Raw genomic sequence first — 23032 nt, 5'->3', positions numbered from 1 at the left:
AAAATGACCTATCCCTTGAACTATGTACAACTGAACGCAAAAACACACACATCCGGGTGGGCCTGATGAGCTCCAGTTACGGGCGGGGGGACGCTTCACAGGTAAGAACCAATGTTCCTTTCCCCCCTGTACTTGAGCTCATCAGTATAGGACATGCCCAAGCTGTAACGCCAAAAAACCTGGGGAGGGAGGGATGTTAGACCACCTGCTGCAACACCCTACGGCTGAATGCTGCTTGGGAAGAAGCAAAGGATGGAATTTTATAATGACGAATAAAGGGAGTGGATAAACTTCAAGTCGCTGCCCTGCAAATATCCGCCAAGGTGGCTTGCACAGAAAATGCAGCAGACACTGCTGCATCGTAATTGCCAGAGGAGGAGTCAGGTTCTGGGATTCATAAGCTATCCTAATGCAGGCCCTGATCCAAGCTGCCAGGGAGGATTTGAAAGCCTTCAGGCCCAGTGACTGTGAAGAAAACGAGACAAAAAGAGCCTCCGTCTTTCTGATTTCCCTTGTGCGCCGGATGTAGAAGCGCAATGCCCGTCGAACATCCAGCTTGTGCCAGAATCTCTCTCTTGGATGTGCGGGATTAGAGCAGAAGGAGATAAGAATGACATCCTGGGAGCGGTGAAAAACTGTATTGACTTTGGGGAGGAAGGTTGGATCCAAGCGCAGAATTGCCTCCTCCGGTTGGAAAATGCACAATTCTTTGCGGATGGATAAAGATCCCAGCTCAGAGGCCCTGTGGGCCGACGTGATGGCCACCAGGAAGAGAGTCTTATATTTTAGTGGAATGGAACTCAGTGGCTCCAAAGGCGGTGCGGTCAGCGCATTCAGAAGCTTATTAAGGTTCCATTACGGAAATCAGGGAACTGGTGGAACCTCCACTGGGACCTGCCAGCACCCTTGAAGTTGGCTTGTCTGTGGTCTCCTGAACAAAAAGAGGGTTGGCTGGAGAATGATTTTTTGTTATGGAAGGAGCCGCCTGAGTTGTGAAACCCCCTGCAGTATTCCCTCCTGTTGGTTGGCATAGCCTTTTTCTTGTCCTTGGTCTCCACTAGCACGGAATCTAGAGAGGGCCAAAAAAGGTTGGAGCCCATGTAAGGGGATGTCGTAAGTGCAAGTTTCAATTTTGAATCTACTTGCCACCCCTTGAGCCAGAAGGCCCTACGTAACACTATGCCCGATGCTAGGGCCCTGGAAGCCTGCTGTGCACAATCAAGACTGGAATCAGCCATAAAGGCTGCAGCTTTGTCCATTTTATTAATGCCCTGCTGTAATTTTGAATTTCCCCGGGGACCAATGGAGCTAGTTGCTTGGCCCATAGGATAGATGCTCTGGCAAAAATCAAGTTGGCTGAGGCCTCCCTGATTACCGTGGCAGAGGCCTCATTGGCCTTCTTTAGTAAAAGATCACATTTCTTATCCTCTGTAGACCTCAGTTACTCCTGACCCTCAATATTCAGGAGGGTCCCCCAAACCACCTACACTACCGGGAGATCCACCTTAGGGGCGGCCAGCAGGGAAGTTACCTCCGGAGATAAGGAGTAATGTTGCCTGGGATTGGAGCCAATAGGTTTGCAAGAAGCGGGGACTTGACACTCAGCCAGCATAACCTGTTTAAATAAAGAAGGGAAGGGCACAGAAGCAAAAGCACTAAAGGAGGAAGAAAAAACATTTTGATCTAATTCCGTAGGTGGTGCCACATCTGCCGGGTCAACATCATTAATAGCCCGCTTAGCTTTGGACAGATGTATATCAAAATCAGTGGCAGAGAAAAGCCACGCTAATATAGGAGCCACTGGAGTGGCCTCTTCCTTTTCTGAGTACTTATGCAAGGTATATGAGACTCAACCTCTGATTCTGAAGTTGGGTGAGAGAGAGGAGTTGAAGGGGCGGGAAGGGAGGGGTTGAAAGGACAAGGGAAAGGAAGGCCTGGCAGGTGGCAAAACAGGCCCCATAGGAGCCGCAGGCAGCGGGGGACCCTTGGGTTCCCAAGGGCATTTAGAAGGTCTGAGGCTTGACTCAGAGTCAGAGAGAGACCTAGGTAGGTGCCTCTTATGTCTGCGCCTAGGTGGCTGAGGCGTGAAGTGTCCCCTCTCTATCAGGGGAATAGCCTCTCTCCCAGGGCTTGAGTCTGGTGAGGAGGAAGAAGAGGGTTTATTACGTCTCCCCAAGTGAACACGGCCCCAGACGGAGCAACAGGGAGCTGCAGAGGAGCTGGATGGTGGTGCAGTTGAGGCTGAATCAAAGACATGCACTCCCTTGTAAAGAAGTCTTTAAGCCAAGAGGCTACATCAGGAGGGAAAAGATGGAGACAGAACACCTTCAGAGGGGGAGGGAACTTCATCCAAGGGTTCCCTTAGAGGGACAAGCTGAGGCTCCTGCCTAGCGCAGTCCAGACTTCCCCCTGCTCCTTCAACCCCACGGGCTCTCCACCCCTCGTGATCGTGTTGGGCTGGTTTGCAAGGGGGCTAGATGGCCCAGCTGGCTTCCCTCCAACCACCACCAGGGAAGAACTCATTGATGCCACAGACTCACCCACCAGGTGTAGGTCATCTCTCCCCCGCTTTGATCTTTGCTCCTTCGTGCGCATTTTAGACCATCTACAAACGGCTTGAATCAGGAGCCGTTCACTCAACCGCACGCTCTCCGAAAGCATTTTAGCCTTTTTCGGCTTGCTTCCGTTCCCCTCCTTCCTTTTTTCATGGCGGATCCATTTGTGCACCTTGTGAGGCGACTGGAGAGAAATTGGGACGTAGGCCGCTGCTGGAGCGGGAAAGGCAGTCCCAGGAGCAGCGGAGGTGGATGGTTCTGGCTGCAAGGCTTTGGTAGCCTGCTCGGGAGCAATTGATCCCTCAGAAAGGGAGCCTCCCAGCAATTCCTTTGTGTGAGCAATCTCCATCATGGAGAACACGCTATTGAGCAAAAAACGCCAACCAGAAAAGAACAAACAGCAAAAACAAAAGTAAAAAAAGCCAATGATCTGAATACAAAATCAAAAATGAATTTGAGATAATTTTTTGGGTAGAGAAAAACAACAAAGAACTACAGGCAGACTCCTTCCCGCCCTTGCACACAAGGTAGAAGCAGAAAGGAAGAAAATAATAAGCAATTTTAGGGCCCAAGGCCCAGAGCTCAACTCTCAGCATCTAAAGCCTCGAGCAGACAGGATGGAACTGGGGATCATGCTCTCTGGTGGGAGGAACAACTAGTGAACAATTTCTGTCCTGTCTCGAGCATGCTCAGTGATTGATCTCATACTGATGAGCTCTAGTACAGGGGGAAAATGAAACGCGCTCCCTCCACCAGTGGAACAGTGTTGTTGTTATTATTACTATTACATTTTTATCCCGCTCTTCCTCAAAGGAGCCCAGAGTGGTGTACTACATGCTTAGGTTTCTCCTCACAACAACCCTGTGAAGTAGGTTAGGCTGAGAGAGAAGTGACTGGCCCAGAGTCACCCAGCAAGTATCATGGCTGAATAGAGATTTGGACTCAGGTCTCCCCGGTCCTAGTCCAGCACTCCAACCACTACACCACGCTGAATAGGTTGGTGTAGTGGCGGTATGTTCAGGTGGTCTGGAACTAAGGTCCGATCTACGTGCTCTGGCGTTGACAAGGTGATTGGAGTGGCTGGCTGGGATTTTGAGGGGAAAGCCAGTTTCTCCTCCCTCAGAGCCAGGCATGGCAGCAGTGAGTATCTGCAAACCGCATTCAGCAGCAGCCATTCACTAAACTGAACCACAAGCAGCTTTGACTTTTTCTTGTAAGTTGGAAAGCCACTCCTGAAAATGCTTAGCCTTCTTAGAGACTTTTTTTGTGTGCACCTTCCTTGGGCGGTCAGGATCTTTCTGTGCTGAAGGAGGGGCAGTACTCTCTCTACAGGGAGAAGCAGAACGGGGGCACTTGGTCCCTTAAGGGGTTGCTTAAGCAAAGCCCTCCCTCTCTCCTGCCTCGGAGAGGGTACCAGCTAGCATGTCTCCGGTATGGGACAGTTCTATCAGGAAAGAGAACAACAAACAAAAAGAAGCTGAAGGAAAAGCAAATGCCAAATCAACCAAATTAGAAAACGTAGAAACTGTTTAGCTTTTTAGAAAAGGAAATGAATATTGACTCCCTTCCCACCCTGGAACAAACTAGATAGGGGGAGGGAGAGAAAAAATAAGGAAGGTAGCCTGAATGGTGAAAGAAGACGGAGCTCTTTCGCAGTCCTGCAACTCAGAGCAAGTCAGGAATAGAACTGGGGTTTTGGCACCAAAACTGGGATTTGGCACCTCCTCATTTCAGTTTGAATCTAGTCCTATCTGTTAGGTCCACAACCTATTCTGATGGATGACCTCCTACACTGTGGAAGACAGACCTACACAATTTGTGAGGCACCAAGACAAAAGCAGCTCATAAGCCATGTATGATGCTGGCAACCTGCCAAGGACTTGATAAACCTCCTGGTTTTGATACGGCCCAAGACTGCAAAGAAAGAAGTTGTCAAGAACTTGGCAGGCCATAATACACAGCTGATGGGCTGTGTTCAACTTGGCAGGCACAAGTTAGATTGGCCTCATTTAAAATATCCCACATTTTAACTTTTCAACTAAACTTTGGCCACAGCAGTGACAAAAAGCCTGATATTGCTTTTCAACAAAAAGAAGCTCTCCTTGTTCAGGAGAGGCCTTATTATTAGGCAGAACAGGCAGCAGATTTAAGGCACTGATAAGAGGGGAAATGCCAGTTATTTCATTCACACAATTTTTTTACTTTCAGTTTTTTAAAATGTGGGAGGGCACCATTTGAATTATTCACCTCAGGTGACAAATATATCTTGGGCTACCTGACATTAGGTATTCAATTTCATTCCCCTATGTGCCTCTTCATCGTTGTGGGCTACCGTCAACTCAAAGTCCCTAGCAGCAAAAGGGGAATTGCTTGTGCAGCCTAGCTTGCATTTTTATCTGAACCCTACTTGACACAAATTTAAACTTCACTGCTGGGTTTCTAATATATACAAATAGCTTTTCTTATTGAAAAAGATGAAGGAAATTGTATTTAATAGAACATCTGATGTCAATTATTACCAGATCTAAAAGTAGCCTTTCCAGGTAATACCTGGAAAGTTGGTAAAGCTGGATCCTTTCTACACGAGATCATTATCCAATTAACTTTGTTGTGAACAGGTTATTTCCAGCCACCTTTGTCAGAATAAAAGTTAGACGCTCTCCAGAATTAATTTCCTCACTGACAAAACATAGATATATAAATTTGCAACTGCCAATACTTGTGTTAGTTTTCAGGCTTGCCACCTCAATTTATGTAAGGATTCCTATGCTTTTAACAGTTGCATGATAACCATATATCCAGCCTCAGATGCTTTTTGCTAGGAAAAGCTTCATGTTAAAGGCCCAGGAAGCCTGCCAGAAAAAGTCAGAATTCACAACCTTAAGAAAAACTTAAGAATTGCCTTCCTTGTTAAATCTAAGATCCATGTTGTTCCCAAAAACTCGTCACCTTCCTTATTCAACAAGGCACCAGACACCAATTGTGCAACTGGGGCATTTACAATGGAAATAGCTAACAGAGACATGATATCAGCAGGCAAGGAGTATATTTTTTTAGGAAAGGTAATAACCAGCTTAGATGTAACAGGAACCCCCCATTGGCAAGCATCTCCTCAAACAAGTTGGGAAAGGGAACAGTGGCTGCAGCAGTCGAAGTGGAAGGAAACACCTCTTGATCTAAGCTGGAGGTAGATGGAGCCCGAGAGTCTGGAGTCACATCCTTAATAGCCCTTTTGGTTTTGGCCAACAAAACTTCAAACTCGGAAATGACAAACAAATGCATAGTACTAGGCTTATCTGAAAGCGGAGTTTGCTCATCAGACAATTCCCCTTCCTCTCTTTATCAGAAGAATCAGTGTCAGAGGAAGTGCCAGGAGGACGCTGGGGAGGAATAGCAGAAGTAACCGTGGTTGAAGGGCCAATAGGTGGGGGAACCACCTGAAGACGTTTAGATGTCCCAACTCCCTCATCCGTGGGTCTAGGAAAAAGTCTCCTTCTCTTACAGAGCCTCCGTCTAGCAGGAAAATAGAACTGAGACTGCTCTCCCTGAGGAATGACCCCTCTCAGTGGACTAGAGTCGGGAGAGGAAGAATAGGAGGGGTGTCTTGCACGTCTAGTGTGGAATACAGAAGTCTCCCCACTTCTTGAAACAGAACCTTCACCTTCAGAGAGAACGGGAGCTACAGCCGCAGTCGCAGCCGCAGCCTGACTGGTAGAGCTAACTTGCTCTAATAAAGGAGACACCACAGCCATGCATTGTTTCCTCACAAACTCCCCTAACCATTTTAACTCATCCGCTGATAAATGTTCACCATTTGGACCTTGGATGCCCTCAGGTGACTCGCAAATCGCCCCCGGTGAAGCCTTTTCGTGCACAGCATGGTCAACCGGCGAGGGCAGAGAAGCCCCTAAAATGGCCGCCGGGGTTTGAGAGGGAGAATCGGCAGTCGCTGTTAGGAGGCAATTGCGTGCGAACTGCTTGGAGCTGGAGCCTCTTGCTGAGCAGAGCTCCGCCGGAGGCCAGCTTGTGCTTCTTTTTCTTTTCTGACAGCTCCTTGAGATGTTTTGTTTTCTTCGCCACTTTAAGCGGCGGAGCCAGCTCTAGGCGCAAGGCCCGCTCTGAGCAGCCACGCCCTTCTCGATCTCCTCAGGGGTCACGGAGGAGCAGGACCCGGCACGGGCTCAGACAAAGGGCCTTCCGAGAGTGCCCCCTTCAACATGTCCCCACAGTGAGAAGGATCCATAAATGAAGGAAAAAAGGGAGGGAAGCCAAAAGCAAGGGTGTTGTTTTTTTTTTTTTAATATGAAGACAGAGAGAAAACAGAAACGCGACTCCCTTCCCACCCTGCACACAGAGAAAACAAGGATAAAGGGAAGAAAGACGGAAAATTCTAGCCTGAAGAGACTGGGCACATCGTGGACTGTCTAGAAGCGAGACAGGACTGGAACTGGGTTAATGGAGGCTGGGGCAGCATAGTTGTATCAGTGAAGAATTCTGATTGGTCCTGTCTCAAAGCATGTAGGGACTGACAACCCGTCAAGTTAGGATGCCCTCCCCATTCCTCGGAAAACATGTAACCAACAAATGCAAGATCTAATAATAACGCCAGAATTAATAAGTGAAAGAGCAAAGAAAATTAAAAATTGGACTGCGCCAGGCAACGATGAACTGCATGGCTTTTGTCTTAAACACCTAACAAGCCTTCATAAACAACTATCAAAACGGTTCAATCACATTTTGCAAGGAGGTGATATTGAACAATGGCTAACAACTGGGAAAACTCATCTCATCATGAAAGACCCAGCAAAAGGTGCAGTTCCAAGTAATTATAGACCGATCACCTGCCTGCCAACCATGTTCAAATTATTAACTGGAATAATAGCGGATGAAGTGATGCAACACTCATTAACTAATAAGCAGCTTCCAGCTGAACAGAAAGGAAACTGCCCAAACACCAGAGGCACAAAAGACCAGCTGCTGATTGACAAAATGATTTTAGAAAATTGCAAGAGAAGAAAAACAAATCTAAGTGCTGCATGGATTGACTACAAGAAGGCCTTCGACACATTGCCTCACACGTGGATACTAAAATGTTTAGAAACAACTGGTATGAGCAAAAACATTCAGATCTTTATAAAAAAAAGCAATGAGCATGTGGAGTACACAGTTAACGATAAATGGCGAGACACTTGGACAGGTTAGCATTAGAAGAGGCATTTTCCAAGGGGACTCACTATACCCTCTGTTGTTTGTAAACGCCATGACCCCACTTTCACAAATACTAAACAAAACAGGCCTTGGATACCAAACATCTAAAACATCAAGTCAAATCAACCATCTGCTGTACATGGACGATCTGAAGTTGTATGGAAAGTCCCAGTCAGCAATCGAATCACTGCTAAACACTGTCCGTATATTCAGTAGCGATATAGCAATGGAGTTTGTTCTAGACAAGTGTGCTGCATTAATAATGAACAGAGGGAAAATAACAAAAACAGAAGGAATAGAACTGCCCAATGGAAGCAAGATCAAGAACCTGGAAGAGAAAGAACATTACAAATACTTGGGCATTCTCCAGGCGGATAACACTGCACACACTGAAGTTAAAAGAAAAATGGGAAGTGAATACATCAGGAGAGTTAGAAAAATCCTCAAGTCCAAACTCAATGGCGGGAGCACCATACAAGCCATAAACACCTGGGCTATACTTATTATCAGATACACTGCAGGAATAATAGACTGGACCCAGGCAGAGCTAGAGACGCTAGATCATAAGACCAGGAAAATCATGACCATCAATCATGCTCTGCACCCTCGCAGTGATGTAGATAGGCTCTACCTCCCTCGCAGCTCAGGTGGAAGAGGAATGCTAGTAAAAGTCCATCAAACAGTAGAGAAGGAGAAAAGAGGCCTTGAAAAATACATAAAGGACAGCGAGGAAGATGCAATAACGTGAAACTATTCAACACCAATGAAACAAAGCAGGCCTACAAGAAAGAACAAGTCAAGCACCGAGCAGAAAAATGGAAAAAGAAGCCACTGCATGGTCAATATTTGCACAATATAACTAGAAAATCAGACATCACCAAGACCTGGCAATGGCTTAAGAATGGCAACTTGAAGAAAGAAACAGAGGGTTTAATAATGGCTGCACAAGAACAGGTACCATCAATCAATCTCTTTATTTCGGTCAACAACCAGCTTGAAATTAAAACAAATGCAATAAGAGCAAAAGTAGAAAAATCAACAACAAACCACAAGTGCCGCCTTTGCAAAGAAGCAGATTAAACAGTGGACCACCTAATCAGCTGTTGTAAAAAGATCGCACAGACTGACTACAAACAAAGGCATGACAAGGTAGCAGGAACATCTGCAAAAAATACAAGCTACCTGTAGCCAAAAATTGGTGGGACCATAAAACTGAAAAAGTTGAAGAAAATTAAGATGTAAAAATATTATGGGACTGACTACAAACAGACAAACATCTGCCACACAATACACCAGATATCACTGTAGTTGAGAAGAAAAAACAAGTCAAATTAATCGACATAGCAATACCAGGGGACAGCAGAATAGAAGAAAAAGAAATAGAAAAAATCACCAAATACAAAGATCTACAAATTGAAATTTAAAGGCTGTGGCAGAAAAAAACCAAAATCATCCCAGTGGTAATTGGCGCCCTGGGTGCAGTTCCAAAAGACCTTGAAGAGCACCTCAACACCATAGGGGCCACAGAAATCACCATCAGCCAATTACAAAAAGGAACTTTACTGGTAACAGCCTATATTCTGCAATGATATCTATAACACAGCAACAACACTGACAATAAAATTCAGCCATCCCAGGTCCTTGGGAAGGACTCGATGTCTGGATAAAACAAACCAGTCAATAACACCTGTCTGACTGTGTAAATAAATAATAATAATAATAGTTTGTACAGAACTTCCAAGTATTCAAAGCACTTAACACGTTATAATCCTTCCAACAACCCTGTAAGGTAAGGAAGTATCTTGCTGAGCAATATCCCCATATTACAGTTGGGGAGTTGAAGCTGAAAGGGAGTGGCTTGTCTTAGGCTACGCAGTGAGTTTAAGGAAAAGGTGTGATTCAAACTGGGGAGTTCCTGATTTGTAGTTCAGTCTCTTAGGCAGTACACTACACTAGCTCTTATCATCATAAAGGTAATAAAAGGCAATAAAGTAGGCAACTGAGTATCAGTTGCAGGGGAGTAACAGCAGGAGGGAGTGCATGCCCTCAGCTCCTGCCTGTAGGCTTCCAGCGGCATCTGGTGGGCCACTGTGTGAAACAGGATGCTGGACTAGATGGGCCTTGGGCCTGATCCAGCAGGGCTGTTCTTATGTTCTAACAAAACCAAACTGGTTGCATTCATGGTTCTATAACATCATCTCCTTTTTAAACTTCCAGCCAGTCTCCAAAATTACACAATAAGTAACCATTTATTCCCATGGGAACTGAGCAACGAACTGCATCAATTAAAGCAAGCTTGCTCAACTTTGCCCCCGCCCCAGCTATTTTTGGACTATAACTCCCATAAACCCCAGCCACAGAGGCCAATAGCCAGGGATTATGGGAGTTGTAGGCCAACATCTTCAGGAGAGCCGAAGTTGAGCAGCCCTAGGGTGGATTAAAGGATGTTTTGCATGTTATCCCATTGTTAATCTCCCTGCAGCAAAATTGGTAACATGGGAAGACACCCTAAGAATATTCTACATGTATTTCATGCCAGGGTGCGCCAGGCAAAGAAGACTTCCAACACAAGATTAAACAATTTCTCCATGAATCGCAAACTACTGATCAGAAAATCTTTCCACACCATTAAGTTTACCTCTTTTTCCAAATGATTTAATTTAAACCAGGGTGGATTTGATTTTAATCAAACTGATTTAAATCACGATTTAAATCACAATTTAAATCACTAGCAGGGTGGATAAAAATCAAAAAAATCCGATTTAAATCAAAAAAATCAATTTTTTTTATTTAAATCGGATTTTTTTGATTTTTATCCACCCTGCTAGTGATTTAAATCGTGATTTAAATCGTGATTTAAATCAGTTTGATTTAAATCAAATCCACCCTGATTTAAACCACGATTAATAATCCCCATCAATACTAGTTATTTCCCCCAAATTTCATTGAAATAAATCATTTCCATCGATCCATAAGTATTCTGTCCCCATAAACCTGTACAAGATTTGTTTTTAAGCTGAGGAAATATAATGACTCAGACTGTTGACCGACTGATTTTTTTTTAAATACTTTTCCCACTCTAAGGGGAAATTTCCCCTTCCCACTTCTAAGTGAAAAATATCTCTCATTTCATCTAACGAAACCAAAACAAAGTAATTACCTAGACAGACAGTGCAAATACTGTACACAGATTAAAGAATACTGTAAGTGCACATCAAGAATGTATTTTCTAGAATTAACAGTATTCAGAAACTCATGTTTGACTTATTTGTCTTCAAGGTACACTAAAAATGGCTTGTTGAAAGGTCTTAGCATGTATCCTTATAAGGCCATAATAAATCAAGATAGCTATTGGTTCACGCAACAATAGTTTCAGTTCTGCATGTATCTAAAGGTCCATAGGGCAAACTAGCTCAGTCCTGTTTGACAAATCCCGTCATGCTATTTTTAGCAGAAGCTATATACACTTGCCCCAGTACACAGAATCCTGGGCACCTTAAACAACTCTTAAAATAATGCATATTGGATGACATTAGCTCACCTTGTGTCCTGTTGGTGTGGTGCAGGTAGCCTTGACATTCCAAAACCCATACCTCCACTCACCTTCTTGGACATTTAAGGGTTTAGGAAATTCAGACCTAACATACACCCCATCCCCCCACAGAAAACAGAAGCCAACAACTGTCATTCTTGACAGTTCTTCAGTTAATCTGAAAATAAGATCAGACTGGTGGGAAAAGGAAGAACTCAGGTTTGCCAACAAACTTGCCAAGCTAAGCACAAGAAATTGGTCCCCACATTCAACTTCCTGACCGGGGATAGGAGAGACCCTCTGTGTAGAAGAGAAGCACAGTAACCAAATCCCTGCCATTTCTTACTTCTCTTGAGCACCCAGGCCCAAAAGAAACTACAGTGGAAAAGCAGTCCCTGAGTATTGCAAGAACAAAACATATTAGTGCTGCACTGTCTTTCCACGGTGCAACAACATGCTACCTATCTGTTCCAAGGAATGAAAAAGGGAGCAGACAACTAGAGAAGCAGGCACCCACTCATCAGTTATAAAATTTCCATAAATCCCAATCCCTTTAATTCCCAATCCCTTTAATTCCCCTGTGGAAAATATTCTATTCTTGATAACTTTGTTATCCTTCACTTGTATTTTTCTTATTCAAGGTGTACAATGTACCAGGTATTTATACTGCTGCGTAAGGAACTGAAACAGATGAACAGTAATTCCATGTGATACTGGTTGCTGGGCTACACCATTTCAGATTACAGAAAGGAAAGGAAATAACTGAATGCCCATTCATAAAAAGCACTCTGAACTTCCTGCTACAGGGGTCAAGAAATGTTGGCTCAGTTCACCAGTCTGACAAAATATTTTACTTGTCAGATGGTTCGAGTTATGTTGGTACATTACTTGTCAGGATTTTTTAAAAACTCGTCAGGCATCATTTTTCACTCCTCATGGAGTAGATAAGTGGATTTCCCGAGTTCTGCCCTATTAGAATGCAGAGAAAGGCTAGATCAGAGCATTCACCTGATATGCTAATTTAGTGTGTACAGTATATATGATCAGAGGAATATCTGATGGGGGGCGGGTCAGGAAGCAATGAAATCTTCAGTTTTCAACCTGTAATCTGAAATGGTTAGCAACAAACACATCATGTGGGGCTTCTGCTTTTCTGTTTTAGCCCTCAGATATATTTCTCTTGTTTAACAAATGATGTGTTAGGTCCCTTCAATAAGCTGTGAGAGTTCTGTAGACAGATTATCAGGTTATTGGCACTGTTCGACTGAGGACACTTCAGCTACATTGTCTATGCGGGATCTTGAATGCTGAACAAATTGTCAATGGAATTTAAACAAAAGATATAATAGAGCTGGGAAAGGCAGAGAAAGAGGCTGGAGCACTTTCCATATGAGACCAGGCTAAAGCATTAGGGCCTTGATAATCTAAAAAATGTATTGGGGTGGGGAGGAATTATGCATGCTGCTTCTCTGATACTACCAATAATACCAAACCCATACTCACTCAATGAAACTGACTGGTAGTAAATTCAAGACAAAGACCAGAAGTACTTTTAATGACACATAATTAATTTATGAAAATGCTGCCGTTTTGAAAGAGGATTACACTTATTCCCAGGGGATAGGTCTATCAAAGAATACTAGACATGATAACTAAACAGAACTTCCATGTTCAGAGGCAGGGGAGCAGACATCTAGAACAGGGGGCACAATGCCACCCACACATCAATTAGTTGCAGTATGTCTCTGAACACCAGTTTTGTGGGAGAGCTGTTGCTTCTATAGTGCTTGTGGCCTTCTTACAAGCATGTAGCTGGTCATTGCTGGAAACAGGTTCTTGAACTAGATGGACCTTTGGTAAGATCCAGCAGGTCTCTTCTTAATGCGTCATTTTGCAGATTACTAACCCACTCCATCCTGAGCTGGGGACAGATTACAACTCTTCAGTGTTTTGTTTTTGAGCAGCCTTTCAAAAACAAAAAACCCTGAGCATTTCTGTTTATTCACTCAGTAGCAGTAAGTTAACTACTTCCAGTTATCCTTTCAAAATTTTCCCACTGATCCACAGGACTAACAAGTAATTTTGGAGACACACACACACACAGTCAGCCCCACCCAAAACCACTCCCAGGCTGCAGGGAGACTGAAGACAATAGGCAGAAGCATGCTCTCCCCCTCAAAACTGGCCAATTCATACCCACTACTATGCAGTAAGAGTGGGATTTTTTTGAAAGTTGTCCACAAACACTCAAAAATATTTTACTTATGTGTTAAACCCCAACATTGCAAATGTTTTGAGTGTTGTTAATTACAATGCAATTAGACTGCAAATCTTTCCTGACAAATGAACAATAAGATTCCTATTTCTCTTTTACATTTCCAGCACAGATGATTGTAAATATCTGTAAATTCTGCTGAAAAGGAATTATTAAAACATTTTGCCTGCAGCAGAGTATCTTCTAATGGTTTCTAAAACCTATCACAAAATCGGATATACATTTTCACGGTGAGATTGGTTTGTATATTTGAGCAAGACTGAAACTGATCAGACTAGAATTTTGAAGAGAATTTGTAGGGTTGGGAAATGGCAGACAAAAGAGTTGAATAAAGACAACTTTTTCGGTTTACTGATGGGTTTTCTTCTCCTTTCTATATCTTTTTAAAAGCAAAGTTATTAAAAAGGTGGACTTGCAGGTCAGATCCTCCTGCTTTATATAGCTTGTTTAATATTAATATTGGAAACATATTCAAATTGGGAAAAGTTAGGATAGTTCCAAACAAAACAAAACCATACCTAGAACTAGGTCCTCCTGAGCAGGAAATATCCAAACATAAAACAAGCAAAAACCACAGATGTCAAGATAGTTCAAACAATGGTTCAAACGTGCAAGTCTCCTCATGTCATGGTACTTTAATTAAAAGTATCAACTGTAACATTTCAGTGACAACTATTTAACTGCTAATTCTGAAAGTGAAGAAAAGAAGAAAGGATGACAACTGGATCCTACAGGGAGTTGGAAACTGCTGCAGGAAGGAAACACATGAGCATGGACAGGAAATATATAAAGACAGGAAAAAGATACAGAGAAAATATGATAAGGAAGGAAAAGAAATAAAAGGTACAAGTAGCACTGACCTAAACAGATACCGAGTCAAAATACTGAATAAACAATCAACCATTGATTGTTGTTATTGCAAGATCGGACTCTATCCCAGATCTCGGCAATTTCCTGTTAAAAGTGATGGCATTCTAAAGTAGATTCAGGGCCAAACTAGATACAGCAGCAGTATCCCCATTTGTTAAAATCTGTTCTTCCTCAGTTGTATACAAGGTGGTGGTGGTGGTAGTCTGATCCCATAGTCAGCTGTCTCTCCCCCACCCCCACCCGCGCCCATGTTTTTCTCCTCAGCTCAACTCTGATATAAGCAAGCTTGTCTGGGAGAAGAAAACAATAAGAAACTACTGAGAAGTGGCAGGTACGGGGAGGGTTCAGTTTCCCCTCTACTACATACCCTTTTGTTCTAAAAATAGGACCTCCTTCACACCAGCCCCACCCTTTTAATACACAACTGGGACAAACAGTTGTGCCACTATCGTGCCGAGCATGACCCTAAAGGAAATAGCATATAGATTTATGCTTTGAAGAGCAGCTGTAAGTGAATCTGGATTTCGAAGTTCCTAGTTTATGTTTAGCCATCTTCGAGACTGGATTTTCACCTTTGATCTAGACACCGTAGTACTACTCATTACAGACTTTTTGGCTATCCTCCTTGTGTTTTGTATGGGCACAGTGCTAGGAACCAGTAGGGAACCCCCTGTTATGTTGAGTTTCCCTACCCATTGAGTCTTACAGTGCGAGTTTGTATGTTCTTATCCCCTTTCATCTCTCTGCTCAGTCACTTGGGTTGAGAGGAAATGCTACAAGCTGAATTTGCCCCTTTTCCATTTTGAAATTAACATTTTTTTAATTTGATAAAGAAAATTGCTACGTAAAATATGAAAATCCCAATCTAGATGGAACTCATCTCCACACAGTATTTAGATAATAAAACTTAAAATCTTTACTATGGATAAAATATGTTATAGCATGTTACATCAACATTAATGATGTGTCAATTTGCTTTTCACCTTTCAGATACCTGGGTTTGGTATCATGGCAAACCAAGAGCCAATCTACACAGAAAAATCACAAATCCCTCCTGGAACTTATCACTTCAGAATACAGATGTGCAATCCTGAATGCTCCCTTCCCCACATAAAAAACACTATACAGTATGTAGAAAAATAGTACATTAGGGAGAAGGCTAGAACAGAACCATTCTTCCCGACACATTAATTGGGAGCACGTGCAGGGGTGTGGGGACAATGGAGCAAGGGAGGACAAGAGTCCCTGGGCCAAGGGCACCCCCTTGCCCCCTCCTCCACCCAGCTGGTGAATGAAGTGCTTGCCCACTGGGAATTCAAGGCACACCCTTCTCCTCCCTAGCCGATGTTTCATTGAAACGCTGGCTGGGGCTTCTTTCCCTGCCTCACTCCTAGCAAGGCAGAAATGGGGGGAAAGCCCAGCCAGTCAGCTTCATAATGAAATGCTGACCGGTGAGTATTGGGAGAGGGTCTGAACATACCCTCTCTGGGTAGTGACCACACCCCCATGTCAACATCAGGCACAGAGGCTGTGGTCAGTACCGGGGGGATAGGGCCACTCAGCCCCTGTGGAGTTTCCCCAGTCAACAGTTCACTGAATCGCTAGCAGGGAGCTCCTTTCTCTGCCACTTCGCAAGGAGGCAGAGAAAGGAGCTCCTAGTCAGCAATTCAATGAATTGCTGGCTGGGGAAACTCTTCAGGGGCTGAGTGGCCCCGTCCCCCAGTACTGACACTGTGTGTCTGACATTAATTATAATAATAATAATAATTATTATTATTATTACTACTACTACATTTATATCCCACTCTTCCTTCAAGGAGCCCTGAGAGGTGTACTACATACTTGAGTTTCTCTTTCACAACAACCCTGTGAAGTAGGTTAGGCTGAGAGAGAAGTGACTGGCCCAGAGTAACCCAGCTAGTTTTATGGCTGAATAGGGATTTGAACTCGAGTCTCCCTGGTCCTAGTTCAGCACTCTAACCACTACACCACGCAGGGCAGTGTGGCTTGGTAGTATGCTTGCACACATGGTCAACATTTACAGTGGAACCATCAGCAGGATCTTGTCCCCTGGCCACCAGCGAGCTCCCTACACCCCTGAGTTTATGACATAGGGGAGCATAGGGGATTATGAAATCCTCTACTTGCCTTCTTAAGTCATACAGTCCCAGGAGTGTTTCTGTGGTTTTTCTGCAGATCAGTCTTGTAAGTATGGTCCAGTCTTGTGCTTTGACTTAGACTGAAGCTCCATCACCACAGACTCAGTGTATGGCCTTGAGAATGTCAAATGCCACATAAACCTGTCAACAAGAAATGTACTAACAGAAAGAGGCATTTGATAATATGAATGATCAAGCTGACCTCTGTCAAACTAAACATCTTTTTTCTAGTATTTTAGCATTTTCTTACTTCAACATTATGAATTAAAGGTGTATTTCTCTTTGCATTATGTAAATCAATAGTTGCCACCGCATTAAAAGTAACATTGGTCTTACCGTGAAGGGTTCTTTTTCCTGGTGGTAGGAGAGCCTCAGGAACGGGTTATGCAGTGAGCATGCTCGAGACAGAACTGGACATGTGACTCTTTGTGGGCGTATCAGCCTCCCAGTTCCAGAGATGTTGAGCGAAGATGATATGAGTCTTGTAAAAAGAGAGAGCTCGTCGGCAGCCGAAGGCCTAAATAACTGTAAACTGTTCAAGTAGAGAACTAGACAACACCATGACAAATTAATAAAAGACAAAAACACAGCAGAAGGTTGGAGTATGAGTCTGGTTACCCTGAGAGTCGCCCGACACCTCCCTTCTTTAACCACCCACAGTCGGATAAGTAAGAGCATCCGGGCGGGGCTGAGGCTCTCCTACCACCAGGAAAAAGAACCCTTCACGGTAAGACCAATGTTACTTTTTCCCCGGTGGTAGGAGAGCCTCAGGAACGGGACTTGCCCAAGCTTCATATTATAGTCCCGGGTGGGACGGATGCGACTAAAGCACCTGTTGTAATACCGTGCGGCCAAAGGCCGCCTCCCGTTCATTATATTCCGATATCTTGTAGTGTTTGATAAATGGTGAAACAGAGGACCAAGTGGCCGCTCTACAGATCTCGGATAGGGGAACATGTGCCGAGAAAGCCGCAGAAGTAGCGGCGCTTCTCGTGGAATGAGCGGTTACACCCCCCGGTGGGCTCAGGTGTAAGGCTGAGTAAGCCATTTTTATGCAAGCTCGTATCCACCCAGCCAGTGTAGAACTTGAGACCTTTCTACCCATGGAGTGGGGGTGAAAGGAGACAAATAGGGCGTCTGTTCTCCGGAATTCCTTGGTTCTTTTAAGGTAAATACGCAATGCCCTGCGGGCATCCAATTTGTGCCATAATTTCTCCCTCCTATGGCTAGGAGAGGGGCAGAAGGAAGGGAGAACGATAACCTGGGACCTATGAAATACTGAGTTGACCTTAGGTAAAAATGTCTCATCAAGTCTCAGGATGACCGCGTCATCCTGAAAGGTGCAGAATTCCTTTCTGGAGGATAGTGCCCCTAACTCGGAAACCCTCCTAGCTGAGGTGATAGCTACTAAAAACAGGACTTTATAAGAGAGGTTTTTAAGAGAAGTCGTTGTGAGGGGCTCGAAGGGTGGCTTGGTAAGAGCATTAAGCACCTTGTTGAGGTCCCAAGTTGGAAAACGCCGAAGCGTAGGAGGAGCAAGATTCGTGGCTCCTCTAAGGAATCTGGTAATGTGAGGGTGTAGGTCGTGTTTGTTTTTCAAGGTGATATTGAGAACAGAGGACAGGGCCGAGACCTGTCTGCGCAATGTGGATGGACGGAGGTGTAATTTTAGCCCTTCTTGCAGAAAACTCAAGACTTCCGGAACCCCTGCGTGCAAGGGATCTACCCCGTTCTGGAACGCCCATTTGAAGAAAGCTGACCAGGTGACTTGGTAGATGCGTTGAGTGGAGGCCCTTCTGGACGCCAAAATGGTGTGTATTACAGAGTCTGTATACCCACGATCCTCTAACTCTGAGCGTTCAACCTCCAAGCGCTCAGTTGCAACCAGGTGGGGTCTGGATGAAGGACTGGACCCTGTTGCAGGAGGTCGTGTCGTTGTGGCAGGAACCATGGCTTTTCGACCGCCAATTCGACTATTGTGGAGAACCAGGGCCGTCTTGGCCAGTGCGGTACGACTAAGATGAGATCCGCCTGCTCTTGAATTGCTTTCCTGAGTACCTTCATGATTATGGGGATCGGAGGGAAGGCGTACATCAGACCCCTTGGCCAGGGAGAGAGTAGAGCGTCCGTTCCCTCTGCTCTGTGCGATTGGTATCTGGTGAAGTAGCGCTGCAGTTGATGGTTGTGGTCGGACGCGAAGAGGTCCACCGCTGGATTTCCTAGTCGATCCGATATCTGGGCAAAGATCTCTGGGTGTAGTGCCCATTCTCCTGGATCCAATGCCTTGCGGCTTAACCAGTCCGCCAGGTTGTTCTCCTCCCCTTTTAGGTGCTCTGCTGAGATGGACAGGATATTCGACTCTGCCCATCTGAACAGGCGGTTTGACTCCTCCATCAGCTTTCGCGATCTGGTGCCCCCCTGACGGTTTATGTGGGCTTTGACTGTCACATTGTCCGTTCTTATAAGGACATGTTGATTCGCAATCAGGCTCTGGAAGTGGATAAGAGCCAGTCGAACTGCTCTTAGTTCCAGCCAATTGATGGGGTGACGTGCTTCCCCTGGTGTCCATACTCCTTGAATGAATAGTTGTTGGCAGTGTGCCCCCCAGCCGGTGAGACTGGCGTCTGTTGTCAGGACGATCCTGGGCGGAACTTCCAGTAAATGGCCTTTGGTCATGGCTGGGGAAAGCCACCAATGTATTGACCTCTGGACTTGTCGTGGCAGGCTGATAAGTGTCTTCTTGCCCGTCATCACGTGGTCCTGCCATGGGAGAAGAACCCATTGTAGTGGCCGGGAGTGCCATCTGGCCCAGGGGGTGCAGGTCAAACATGCTATCATGCTCCCTAGTGCCTGGGATAATGTCATGACATCCCACGTCTGTTTGGTCAATAAAGGCTGCAGTTGTAGCTTTAATCTTTCTCTTCTCTCCTGTGACAACGAAATTGTGCCCCGTGCGGTGTCGAATAGGGCCCCGAGGTGGACTAGCTGTTGTGTTGGTTCCAGGTGACTTTTCTGAACGTTTACGACAAAACCGTGGTCCCCCAGGGCCTGCAGTGTGGTTCTGATGTCCCTGACTGCCTGAGCCCGGGATCTGGCTCTCAGAAGTAAGTCGTCCAGGTAAGGGTGGATATGGATGCCCCTGGTGCGGAGGAGCGAGATCAGGGACACCATCACCTTGGTGAAGACCCTCGGGGCGGACGATAGGCCGAATGGTAGGGCTCGATATTGGAAATGGCTCCCATTGTATGAGAATCGAAGGAACTGTCGCGATTGAACTGCGATCGGGATGTGCAGGTACGCCTCCGACAGGTCGAATGCTGCCAAGAAGTCCCCTGCTTGTATGGTTTCTTTGATTGATTGGAGGGACTCCATGCGAAACTTTCTCTTCGTCACGTGTCGATTGAAGGCCTTCAAATCCAAAACGGCTCGCCAAGAACCGTCTTTTTTGGGTACAAGAAATAGGATAGAGTAAGTGCCTCGAAAAAACTGAGAAGGAGGGACCGGTTCTATGGCCCTGATCTGAAGAAGATGTTGTATTGCTTTTAGCATTCGAAGATGTCTCTCCGGAACAGAAGACCTTGCGGTGGAAATGAATCTTTGATGAGGAATGGATGACAATTCGATGTTGTAGCCGTTCGTGACTACCTCTAGCACCCAAGCGTCGGCGGCTGTAGACATCCAGGTGGTGCAAAAGTCCGAAAGCCGGCCGCCTACGGGGGTAGCGTCATTGTTTTCTGTAAGATGTTGCACCTGAGAGCGATTTCTGGTGCGCGCCTCTGCTGTTGCCTCTGAAGCGTTGTCTCCACTGGTACCGTCCCATTCCTCTGTTCTGGAAGTATCTGTAGTCTCTATTCTGGAACCCCTGGTTGTGAGCTGGCGAAGGTTGGTTGGCGTGTTGTCTGAAGGGGCGAAAACTGCGCGGGGCGCCACGAAAAAACGCCCGAGGGTATCTACGAGCAGTAGGCAATATTTTCTTTTTATCCCAGGACTCTACCAGAACTGGTTCGAGGGCCGGGCCAAAAAGGTTTTCACCCGCAAAGGGGGCGGAAACCAAGGCCAACTTTGACTTATAGTCTACATTCCATGATTTGAGCCACAAGGCCCTGCGGATTGCCACACCCGCTACCATGGCCCTAGATGATTGTTGGATTCCGTCTAAACTGGAATCTGCCATCAGGGCTGCCGCTTTGGCCATCTTATTAATTCCCTGACGGAGCTTGGGCAATTCTGGGGGAACCAATTTGACCAACTCCTTAGCCCAGAGCAGGGATGCTCTGGCGAAAATCGAATTTGTGGTACCTATCTTAATGGCAGACGCCGTGGCCTCATGAACCTTCTTAAGTAATGACTCACAGCGCCTGTCCTCCTGTGTCCTAAGTTGCTCCTGTCCCTCAGCTTGAACAATTGCCCCTGACACTAGTTGTGCCACCGGAGGTTCTACCTTAGGCATGGCAAGGAGCTTTGAAATGTCATTAGTTAGAACATAGTGTTTTTTGGGGATATTGCCAATGGGTTTGGAAGCCATGGGCCGTTGCCACTCAGCACATAGCACATTCTTGAATAATGGAGGAAAGGGAACTGTGGGACTCACCGCCTCCGACGTTGGGAAGACTTGCTGGTCCAGTGTGGGCGTGGTGCTCTCTTGCTCCGGTGCAGCCACATCATTGATTATGCGTTTTGCTTTTGCTAATAATACTTCAAAATCAGCTGAGGAGAAAAGTCTTGCATTGTTAGGTATGGGAGGAGGAATCTCCTCGTCTGACAATTCCCCTTCTTCCTTATCTGACTCTGGTTCGACTGGCAATTGGGGGGAATGTTCCCCCGATGATGAGTGAATGTCTGGAGGGGCCCCGGGGCGTGTGTGTAGGAGACTGGCAACTGAAGTACCCAGCGGGGGTGGAGGTGGGAGGGGTTGAGTAACCCCGGTAGACACTGGGGTTGGATGTTTTGGGAGCTTTGGTGCCTTGGAGTTTCCCGACCCTGATGAGGAGGATGGGGAGTGCCTGTGTCTTTTTCTGTGTTTTTGTGTCAGAAATCTGGGCAGAAAAGAGCCTATTTCTGACTGAGGGATTGCCCTGCGTCTGGGGCTTGAATCTGGGGAAGAGGAGGATAACCTCGATAAACCTCGCCTGTTGGGTTGCCGCCTGTGACCTATCCTAGGTCCAGGTAGGCAATTCAGCTGTTTTTGTGTTGGTGCTACAGAGTTCTGTGGAGGAATGGAAGTATTCTGGTCAGCACGTGTTTGAGGTTGCAAAGAGACTATTTCTCTTCTAAAAAATTCTCTTAACCACTCCGTGGCTGCTGGAGAAAATGGATCTGTACTCACGTGGGCGAGAGGTGTCGTGATTTCCCCCACTGGGTCGTTAATCGCGGGAATGTCAGTAGCTTCCCCTTGCAGAACCGGGGTCTGTATTCCATTGGCAGCCGTTACAATGCCCACCGGGCAACGGTCAATAGAATTATTTTTCTCTGTGGTGCTTATCGGTATTGTGCCCACCGGGCTCCGAGCCACCAATGTCTGCTTGTCGCTTTTCTTAAGGGCTTCCTTTTGTTTCGCGCCGTTTGCCGCCATTTTAGTTTTGGAGCGGCGGCAAACCGCTTGAATAAGCAAGCGCTCACTCAGGCGCTTGTGCCCCTCCGCCTTGGGCAGGGACTCTTTGCGCTTCTTTTTCTTTTTTAACTTTTGCTCCCCCAAGTGCTTAGACTTTCTGCTCGCCTTAACATGAACGTTAGAACTAGATGCCTCTGCTGTGAGCTCCTGGGGGGCAGCGGAGACGGAAGCGTTCGTACTGGGCAATCTGATCAGATCGGAGCTAACGGCCGCGGAGGGATCTTCCCGCTCGCTGCCCAGGTGCTGCGGCAGCATGGAAGCCTCCGATAGGGACCCCTGAAGGAGTTCCTCTGCGTGCGATCTGTCCATAAGGACAATGAATGAACAGCAAGGCAGAAAACAAAAAATATAACAATTTGGTGCTCCAATTAGAAACAAATCCAAAGTAAAAGATCAATTTGCGGCCAGAACCAATTTGGAGTCAAATAGAGAAACGACTCTCTTCCCCCCCTTGCACACCGTCAGGACAAAATAGCAACACGAATACAGATAAGAAAGGTAAGAAACGGAATAGGACAAGGCTAACAATATAGAGAAAAACTTGCCGAATACAGAGCTCTCTCAAAAACAGTCTAATCTCGAGCGAGACAGAACTGGAACTGGGAGGCTGATACGCCCACAAAGAGTCACATGTCCAGTTCTGTCTCGAGCATGCTCACTGCATAACCCGTTCCTGAGGCTCTCCTACCACCGGGGAAAAAGTAAAGTGTGCCGTCAAGTCGATTTTGACTCCTGGTGCCCACAGAGCCCTGTGGCTGCCTTACATCATTTAAAAGTTATAAAATAAGCCAAATAACTTAGCCAAGCTTTTAGTAATGAAAA

The 23032-nt window shown here is 45.6% G+C and overlaps 1 protein-coding gene across 4 annotated transcripts in view; it reads right to left on the bottom strand.

The window, feature by feature from the left end:
• The window catches only part of SLC12A7 (solute carrier family 12 member 7), a 204045-nt gene that overhangs the window by 172684 nt on the left and 8329 nt on the right, over window positions 1–23032 (bottom strand). Inside the window, exon 1 of one of the 4 annotated variants that reach the window (XM_053245260.1) lies at window positions 16589–16607. The exons of the other annotated variants lie outside the window; for them this stretch is intronic. The gene's annotated coding sequence lies outside the window, so the exon portion shown is untranslated. Of the gene's footprint in view, window positions 1–16588; window positions 16608–23032 lie in introns of those variants that run through there. 4 annotated transcript variants of the gene reach the window in all.

Source organism: Hemicordylus capensis, chromosome 4 (genome assembly GCF_027244095.1).
Source record: "Hemicordylus capensis ecotype Gifberg chromosome 4, rHemCap1.1.pri, whole genome shotgun sequence".
Lineage (NCBI taxonomy): Eukaryota > Metazoa > Chordata > Lepidosauria > Squamata > Cordylidae > Hemicordylus > Hemicordylus capensis.
Note: the sequence above shows the minus strand (reverse complement) of the source record. Positions and strands in the feature narration are given on the sequence as shown.